The 9,299-nt window shown below is 53.7% G+C and overlaps 1 non-coding gene across 1 annotated transcript; it reads right to left on the bottom strand.

Moving 5' to 3' along the window:
• Positions 1–7,847: 7,847 nt before the first annotated feature.
• Positions 7,848–7,932, bottom strand: LOC130147101 (small nucleolar RNA SNORD45). The gene has a single exon (XR_008821119.1). It is a non-coding gene; the product is annotated as a small nucleolar RNA SNORD45 (small nucleolar RNA).
• Positions 7,933–9,299: the final 1,367 nt, after the last annotated feature.

Raw genomic sequence — 9,299 nt, forward strand, 5'->3', positions numbered from 1 at the left:
ACAGGATTTCCTCGCAGGATCCCCTCACAGGGCCTCCCCCCTCTGTTTTCAGACCATGCACCTGGCTTTGGAGCTGTGATGGCTGCCTGCCAGCACTGCCTGTGAAGCTTGAAAAGGTATTTATAAATAAACAATTAATTTAGTGGCTGCAAAGGGCAGTGAAATCAGCTAGCTGCCAGTTAGCTGCAGAGGTTTGTAAAGATGAATAAAGCTGCAGCTAACTAACTAACAGGCCTGTTTCACAAAGGTGAGAGAAAGGTGTGCTTAACCAGGAATGTGAGAGTTGGCAGGTGGGATGAGGCTTGGGTCACCTCTCCTGCCCACCACAGTCTGGCTCTGGCAGTCCTGGGCTCCGTATTTTAGAGCAAGGCACCAGAGCCCCGCGGTGAGCAGGTAAATATCTCATCCCAAGGGTAGACAAGAGCTGAAGATCCCCAAGACATCAGGCTTACAGCCGCACCTCTGTTCAGATTCCTGGGACACCTCCTTGAAACTTCAGCTGTTTGAGGGAAAAAAGCAATGAACCCAATCCTGAGCTGTCAGGGCTCTTTTACCTTGCTCTCAGTGCTCTTTTACCTTGCTCTCAGTGGAGTTATCCAGAGTGCAAACTCTCTAAACCAGCTTTATAGAAGCTCTTATTTACACAACTTTTTTTTTTAAAAAAAAAAAAACCCAACAAAAAAACCCCCACCAGGGTAAGGCATCAACACCTACTTGGAATGAGGAGATAGGGGGTTTTGTGCTGAAATAGATTTAACTATTCAAGTGCTATGCAGGATTCTGGAGGTTTTGCTGTTGTCGGCCATGGGTCTGCTGGTACGTTAGATGTGTTGAAAGGGTTTTGTGATAAGCAGGCAAAGCCCTGTGGCCTGATTCTTCTAGGATTCTTCAGGAAAGACAAGTGCAAAGCTTCAGCCGGGTGAAACCAGGACTAGGCTGCTAATGGACAGCCATCGATTTACTCCTTCAGCTCTACCACTGAGATACACAGCTCTTTGGGGCTTGTGTGCCCTGACCTGGCCGTGAGCAGAAGAGTTTCCCTGTGCAGGCCGCAGCGGGTGGGCTGGGTGACAGGGTAAGATCGCAGGGGTTTGAGGCTGTGGAACTGTGTGGTCTCATATCCTTCTCAACACCAAGGGCATGGGAAACAGGAATGCCTTCTCTGGTGTTATCCAAGCAGTTGCAGAGCCCCTCAGTATCTGTCTAGTAGGACACACTCAGAAAAACTTTAAAAAACGATTTTAGAGGGATGGCCTGTAGACTAAGAGAATGATATCTGTGCGTTTACATAAAGGACAGGAGAGGCAACAATGATGATGTATTGGAAAATGTAGCGTGACGTAAATGGTATGGAATAAGGGGTGGATACTCTCCTGGTTTCAGCTGGGATGGAGTTAATTATCCCATTAGGAGGTGGTACAGTGCTGTGGTTTGGCTTTGATGCGAGACTTCTCAATTCCTCAGGCCTCGTTAGCGAAAAGGCCAGAGGGCCACAAGGAATTGGGAGGAGGCACAGCCAGGTCAGCTGGCCTGAACTAGCCAAAGAGTTATTCCATACCACGGGATGCCATGAAGGTATATACATATATATATATACATATACACCTGGGGGGTTGGCCCAGGCAGGCAGGCCATTGCTCGGGGACTGGCTGGGCATCAGTCGGCGGGCAGCTGCATTGTGCACCACGTGTTCCCTTCTTCTTGTCCCTCTGGATTTTATTCTTATTTATTTTCTTATCTCAACCCTCAAGTCTCACATTCCTTTGCAGCTCTCCTCTCCGCCCCTCAAGGTGAGGGGGCAGTGAGCAACGGGCTGCATGGTACTCAATGACCAGCAGGGTTAAATCAGGACAGTATGCAATGCAGACTCAAATCCTCCATCCAAGCTCATAGAGGGACAAAAGAAACCCTGCTGCTTTCCCCACAGCCAGTTTCCCCTGCAAGGCAGAAGAGCAATCAATGCACTGGCCATCCAAACCAAGCTCATCACTGCAGAAGCCCCCACCCTCCCCTGAGGGAATGCTGCCTCTGATTGGCCACCCACAGCTGTCACTCTGACCCTGTTTCAGGCCCACCCTCCCCTGAGGGAATGCTGCCTCTGATTGGCCACCCACAGCTGTCACTCTGACCCTGTTTCAGGCCCACCCTCCCCTGAGGGAATGCTGCCTCTGATTGGCCACCCACAGCTGTCACTCTGACCCTGTTTCAGGCCCACCCTCCCCTGAGGGAATGCTGCCTCTGATTGGCCACCCACAGCTGTCACTCTGACCCTGTTTCAGGCCCACCCTCCCCTGAGGGGATGCTGCCTCTGATTGGCCACCCACAGCTGTCACTGACCCTTTGTGGGGCCAAACCTCCCCTGAGGGGATGCTGTAGAATTGGCCACCCGGGGCTATCACTCCCAAGCACCCCATAAACATCTGCTTGAGCCCCCCCAGCACCTACTTGGGGAACACCCCAACCCCCCCTCCTGCTCCAGACACTTCCTGGACACCCCCAGACATCTCCCAGCCCCCCTCAAGACAAATCCCCAGGGGCCACCCCTTTCACACCCCCCACCCCCCTCAACCCGGAAAATCTCCCTGGCCCCCTGCCCCGATTGCTTTCCCAGCTCCCCTCGATGATTCATGGGGGGCCTCCTGCTGCCAGGCCAGTCTCGGGCAGGCTCACCCTCACTGCCACGTCAACAGCATCACTGGAACAAGCTCCAAGCCCCTGCACCGCCCCATGCCTGCAGAAGCCGGTAGGGCTGGGCCCTCTCAGCACCGGGCAGCAGCAGCAGCACCTGCCTCTGCCACCCTCCACAGCACAACATAGCGCCGGGCTGCGGGCTGGGGCACGAGGCAGCAGCCGGCAAGACCCTGGCTGGGGATGCCCACGCTGTTTGCCTCATGCCTGCTGGCCGGGGCTGCAATGACGACTCGCCAGGGGGCAGCAGCGAGCACGGGGGCTCTCACCCAGGGGCGTGTCTTATCCCTAGGGGCGGAGCCACACCATTCCCAGGTAGTAGCCATGGACAGGGCTGGTAGCTAGGGGCGGGGCTTGCACCATGAAGGGGCGGGGCCATTCCACACCCCCAGGGTCCCCAGAAGGGGAGCTTGTGGCTATGGTCAGGGCCATGGCACCTGGCGGGTAGCGTTTGCCCTGGGGCTACAGTGGCAACTGCAGCTTCAGACACTGCGCGCTGAGCACCCGCTGGACACGCACTCTTGGCACAGCAGTGGTGGCTCCTTACCGGGAGGCAGCAGTGGTCGCAGTGGCACCATCCCGCAGGCAGCTCGGGGTCACACAGGCCTTAACCAAGGCCGGTGGCATGGAGCAGGAGGCACCACCTCCTGTGTGCAACACCTGAGCTGCAGCACCAGCATGGCAGAGCACGCCACAGGGCTTGGCCTGGCAGCCACAGCGCAGGGCCTGCCCTACTACATGAGACAGGAGACTTAATAGACAATGTCATACATACAGGCTTTTGGTTTAACATCCTTTTCTTTTTATATTAACAAATATTTTGTCATCATATACAAAAATGAGAGGGGTTTTGTCTTTATTTCAACCCCTCACATTCACATTTTTTAACGTGCTTTAAGCCCCCGCCACACACAGCCCATCACAATTGCCAGGTATTCAGGACAATGAGAATGGGAAAGGGAAAACCAGTCCTGGGCTGCAGGACAGGGAAAAGAGGCCTGGGAACGCCACACAGGAGAGTAACAGCACAGTGAGCTGGGCTGGGCAGGGGGGATACGGCGAGGAACAGCGGGACAGGCAGCTGTACGGAGATACAAAGCTAGGCAGAGGATGGAGGAAAGACACCATCAGAAGAAAGAGACAGGGAGATGGAGGAAGGACAAAAGCACAGCCTACAGGTTGGAGAGGGAGGAAAGAATGATAGCAAAAGAGTGCTGGCCAGAGACAGGTGGAGAAAGGCAAAAGACCACACAGGCCACAGGGCAGAGAGGGAGGAAGTGAAAAACAGGGACAGGAGACCAGACAACACATGATGTAGAACAGGGAAAAAACAGTAGCAGGTTACTAGGAAGAGGGAGGAATTTAAGAACACAGACTGGAAGCCGGACAGAGCCACAGAGAAAGGAAAAAAAAAGCGCGCCAGCCATGGGCTACAAGATGAAAAGGGAAGAAAACAGTGGCAGGGAGCTGGACAGAGACGGAGGGAGAAAGACAAATAAATAGTGTGGTGCTCCAGGACAGAGAATGTGGAATTAAAATCTGGAGAGAGGGAGCTAGACCAAGGAAAAAGTCCAGAAAGGCTACAGGGGGCAGAGGGAGGAATTAAAAGACACTGACAAGGACCTGGATAGAGACGGACAGAAGAAAACAATAATCGCAACGGTGCAATGGGGTACAGGGCAGAGAGGAAGAATTTGAGAACGTGGGCAGCAAGAGGGACACAGAGAGATGAGAGAAAGTAAAAAGAAGCGATGGGCTATGCAACAGAGAGGGAGCAATTAGCAAACAGCAGTAAAGAGGGGCAAGACAGAGAAAAGCTGGGGGATCGCAAGCGAGGGAGGGATGGGGAGCTGGGAAAGGAGAGGCAGAGAAAGAAAACCAAACCGTGACATGCTACAAGGCCCAGAAGGACGACCCTGAACAACAGGGACAGGGAGCCAAAGAGAGCCAGAGAAAGAAAAAAATACTGATGGGCTACAGGACAGAGAAAGAGCAGTGAAAAAAATAGGGAGCTGGAGCCAGGCAGGAAGAGACGGAGCAAGTAAAAAATAGCCAAGGGCAACGGGGCAGAGGGAGGGAGGGAGGAAGGAAGGAAACATCAGGGAGCCAGAGCCAAACAGAAACAGCGAAAGAAAATGATAGCAATGGGCTACAGCGATGAGAGGGAGGAAGCAAGAGACAGGGACGAGGAGCCAGACCCAGCGCGACACTCGCAGGAAGCACAGCAACATCCGGGTGGCAGAGACAGAGGAACAAACAAAGAGGGTCAGGGAGCCCAAGAGAGAGAATGAGAAATAAGAGGGAGAACGCAACAGGCCACAGGGTACAGAGGGAGGGAGCCCAAAAGAGGGGCAGACAAAGAAAACTTCAAAAGTAACAGGCAACAAGGCAGAGAGGGGAGAATTTCACAACTCAGCATCTTGAGTCCAGAAAAAAAGACAAAGGGTGATGGGTACTGGCACAGAGAGGGAGGAATTAAGAACAACAACAGGGAATAGGGCAGAGAGACTGGGAAAGGGAAAAGTTCTGACAAGCTTCCATGCAGAGGGAGGAAATAAAGGTTACAGACAGGGCCTTGGGCAGAGAGAGATGGAAACAGACAAAACCTGCAGCACGATACCAGGCAGGCAAGGAGAGTTCAGAACTGGGGACAGACAGACAGGGAGGGAGGGAGGAAGGAAAGAAGCAAGACGCGACATGGTAGAGAAGAAGGGATGGAGAGCCAGACAAACCAAGGTGGGGAAAGAAAAATACAGCCACAAGACTTAACAAAACAGACAGGGAGCCAGACAGAGAGAGCCAGAGACAGCAAAAATGCCAACAGGCTACAGGACAGAGGCTAAAGAATGCAAAAAGGGTGGCCTGCAGTCAAGAGAGAGATAGAGAAGGTGTTGCTGGGGTGAAGACACAGGCTACAGGAGAGAGGAACGACCTAAAAGATGGGGACAGGAAGCCTCTCAGAGCAAGATGGAGAAGGAAGGTGCAAGGGAGAAAAAAAAAAAAAAATCAATCTAAAAACAGTTGCAGCAGCGAGGAGAGGGAGTCAAGGAGAGGCAGGCGGGGATTGTGATGCATAAGGAGGGAAACAGGGCCCCAAGGGCCCAGGACTCACCGCAGCTCCCACTCTCAGTGCCACCAGGAGAATTTGACTGTTCAAACAGTTATTCCTCCTCCTCCCCTCCCTTTGCTTCCATAACGCCCGTCGCTTGGCTGTCCTTCGCCAAAGAGGATACGTGGGTGTCTTACAGTTCTCACGAGATGAAGTTTCCTAGACATATACCTTCACTCCCTCGCACGCTCCCTGCGCGAGTAGGACAGAGGGAAAGAGAGAGAAAATTATGACCAGGGAGCAGAAGAGATGGATTGAGAGAGAAATCAAATCAGAGGAACAAGGAAGGAGGGAGGGAGAGAAAAAGACAGGGATCAAGGCAGAGGGATTGGGCGTGGGGTGGGTGCCGTGTGATGGGAGAGAGACAGAGATCGGGACAAAGAGAAGGAGAAAGGAAAACCAGCCCTGGGCTGCAGGACAGGGAAAAATGGACAGGCAGCAGGACCAGGGAATAATGGGACAGTGAGCTGGGCAGGGGGGTACAGTGAAGAACAGTGGGACAGGCAGTGGTATGGAGACGCACAGACTGAAAGTTAGGGGGAGGATGGAAAACAGAGAGCAGAACAGAGATTGACAACTGCATCGTAAGAGAAACGAGGCACAGAAGAGAGAGACAGGACCAAGGCAGAGCAACAGAGAAAGAAAAAATAAACAGTGATGGGTAGCAGGCCAGAGGGACAAGGAAGGACAATGGCTTGGCTTCCTCCACCTAAGATAACCCGTGGGTGTGTCACAGCTCTCAGGAGACACAGCCTCCTAGGCTCTTCACCTCACTCCCTTGTGCACTATGTGGCTGTAACACACTCTGGGTTATGCACACAGGCCCTGCTGCGCACGCTGGCAGTCCGGCCTGTTGCTGACCACAAAGATGGATCCTTCCTCACCAGGTGAGGCAGGCTCTCCGGTGCCTGCAGCAGGAGCCTGCGTGCCAGTATAACAGCACCGGTGGCCTTACATAAATGTGCAGGAGATGGCACAGGATCACAATGGCAAAAAGTGAACTTAGCATCTCAGTGGTGGGCTGGATAGGGAATGAAAACTATTTTTTTTTAAACAAATACATTCCAATCACCATTGAAAAGATGGGACAAGATGCTAACCCGCACCCAGGTTTTACAGCGAACAACAAAAAAAACAAACTAAAAAGTGCCCCTGTATTGTTTCCTTTGCCATCCCACGGATAGACATTTCCTCAATAACTGACAAGTATACATCGTAACTCAAGTGACCTGTGTTTACTGCACATGAAAGCAAACAAAACCCTTTCAGCTGGCCTACACGTTCAGACATATATCCAAAGAAGCTCCACTAATCTGACTTGCAAAGAGCTCCATGACCTAAAAACTTTACCCGTAGCGCCCTCCAAGAGAACTGCAGAGCTGTGGGCTCTCACAAATGCTGGGGCACACCTCTTGGCCTGCCTGAAACATTCAGGGGGCTCTCAGATAATCCGGGAAGAAGTCAAAACCATTCTGGGTTTAGAGCAAGGCCGACTACACTTGCATGTTTTCTTTTGCATACTCACACCTGGGAGCCAAACCAAAACAGCTATGCAGGCAGCAGAAGGACTGCTCAGCACATCTAGACCAACAGAGCTCCCCTAAAGCACACTTGGAGGAATTCATACCCCAAGTCAACATCTGCAGTGCAACCTGGCCACAAACTGTGAAACAATGTCACTTGCAGGTCAAACTCATGCGAGCATTTCCTCCTTACAAAAAACAAAAAATTAATAAAACACATCCCCTTCTATGCCACATCAGGTATCGCACTCCGGCAGTTGAGCTGCAACTGCATTTCAGAAATAACAAATACATCAGTACTTGCTCATGTGGTACCCAGAGCTGCAGACAGTTAACATGAACATGTCTCCTGGTAGCAGACAGTTATTAAGCTAAAAACTATACCTCCCCAACACGTAAATGGAAGAAAACTCAAACCGTGTCCCCTTCTCCTTACGCTTACGCAGAGGGTTACAGCCTCTGACAGGCATTTCATTCCACTGCTTGGAAAAGCTCCAAGGTTGCAGCTTAAGGGAACTGGACTTCCCCGGGTCTCAGAGTAATTCTAGAGCTAAAGTGGTGATAGACATCAACTCTAGATCAGATAATACATGCCAACACTCATCACTGACCCAAGGCAGCAACCACCTTCTGGCCTGCCTGCAGGTTTCAAACCCAACACGCTTTCTTCCTGAAGCGGGACGCTACCTCATTTCTTTGTAGCACCATCAACATGCTCCTGGAGACGGCGCTAGAGATGGTATGCAGGCAACCCAGCCACTGTTGGGAAGCACCAGAGCCTTTTCAGCACTGTTTTTCACTACAGTTTACATGTGAAAAGAGAAAAGAGAGAGAGAAAAAAAAACCCCACACAAATAACGAGAGCTTTATTCCACAATGGAGACAGCCATGGTGAATAAATCAGATTTTCCTCGGGGCAAAAGCGCACACCGAATAAAGAATTTTGTTGAACAGCACGGTAGAGTTCTCAGGAAAAAGCAGCCCCTAACTCTCGACAAGGAAAAGAAGATTAGTCCTCTTCAGAAAAGCACCGCTGTGCGGCAACAAGCCAACACTTCACATACCTCCATCTCCTCATCCCGACTGCAGGCAAGGGAGGCCACGTGCTCCTCCAAAGTAACGTGCTCAGGGCACCAGGTTTTCCTATCGCAGCCATACGCGGCGTCACCTTTAAAAACCACCCAAAAAAACCAGTCAGTTGTGGTGCCGGATCGGCAGGTGCCCGTGCCCGGGGCAATTCGGGAATTCGGCGAGGGCCTCTCCGGACACAGACCTTTCTGAGGCGAAACGTCTCTCTGAGGCGAAACGTCTCCCCGGGGCCCATCCCCGCTGCCGCCTTTCTTCCTCCTTTCTTCCTCCTCCCCTCCCCCCCAAGCGTCCCCCCGGACCCCACGCCGCCAGGCCAGCCCGACTACACCCTCACTGCCGCGCCGCTGCACCGAGCCCTAAACGCCCCGCTGCCGCCCCCGGGCTGCGGGAGCCGGGCCAGGCCCTTCCCGTGCTGCGCAAGAAAATGGCGCCCGGCGGCGGGGCGGGGCCGCAGGCGGCAGGACCCCGGCCGGGGCTGCCCACGCCCTTCGCCTGCTCCACGCCGGCCGAGGGAGGCGGCTCCGCGGCCAGGCGCGCCCCGGCGGGCCCGCGCGCGCCCCCCCGCCCGGAACCGCCGTGTCCTCCGCGCCGCTGAGGAGAAGGGCGGCGCGGCCGGGCTGGGGGGCAGCGCTGGCCATCGGCTCGTCCAACCCCCCGGCTAAAGCAGCTGTTCTCGGGCAGGGTGCTGAGGGGCTCGGCCAGGCGGAGAAGCGGCTCTGCGGGCAGCCCGCTGCAGCGCTCCGGCACCCTCCAAACACGGAATTTTCCCCTCACGTTCAGAAGGAGCTCCCTGTGCTGCGGCGTGTGCCTGGCGCCCCTTGTGCCGCCATGGAGCAGAGCCCGGCCCCATCCTCCCGACCCTCGCCCTGCAGGTACTTACAGAGAAATCC

This window comes from Falco biarmicus, chromosome 3 (genome assembly GCF_023638135.1).
Source record: "Falco biarmicus isolate bFalBia1 chromosome 3, bFalBia1.pri, whole genome shotgun sequence".
Taxonomy (NCBI): domain Eukaryota; kingdom Metazoa; phylum Chordata; class Aves; order Falconiformes; family Falconidae; genus Falco; species Falco biarmicus.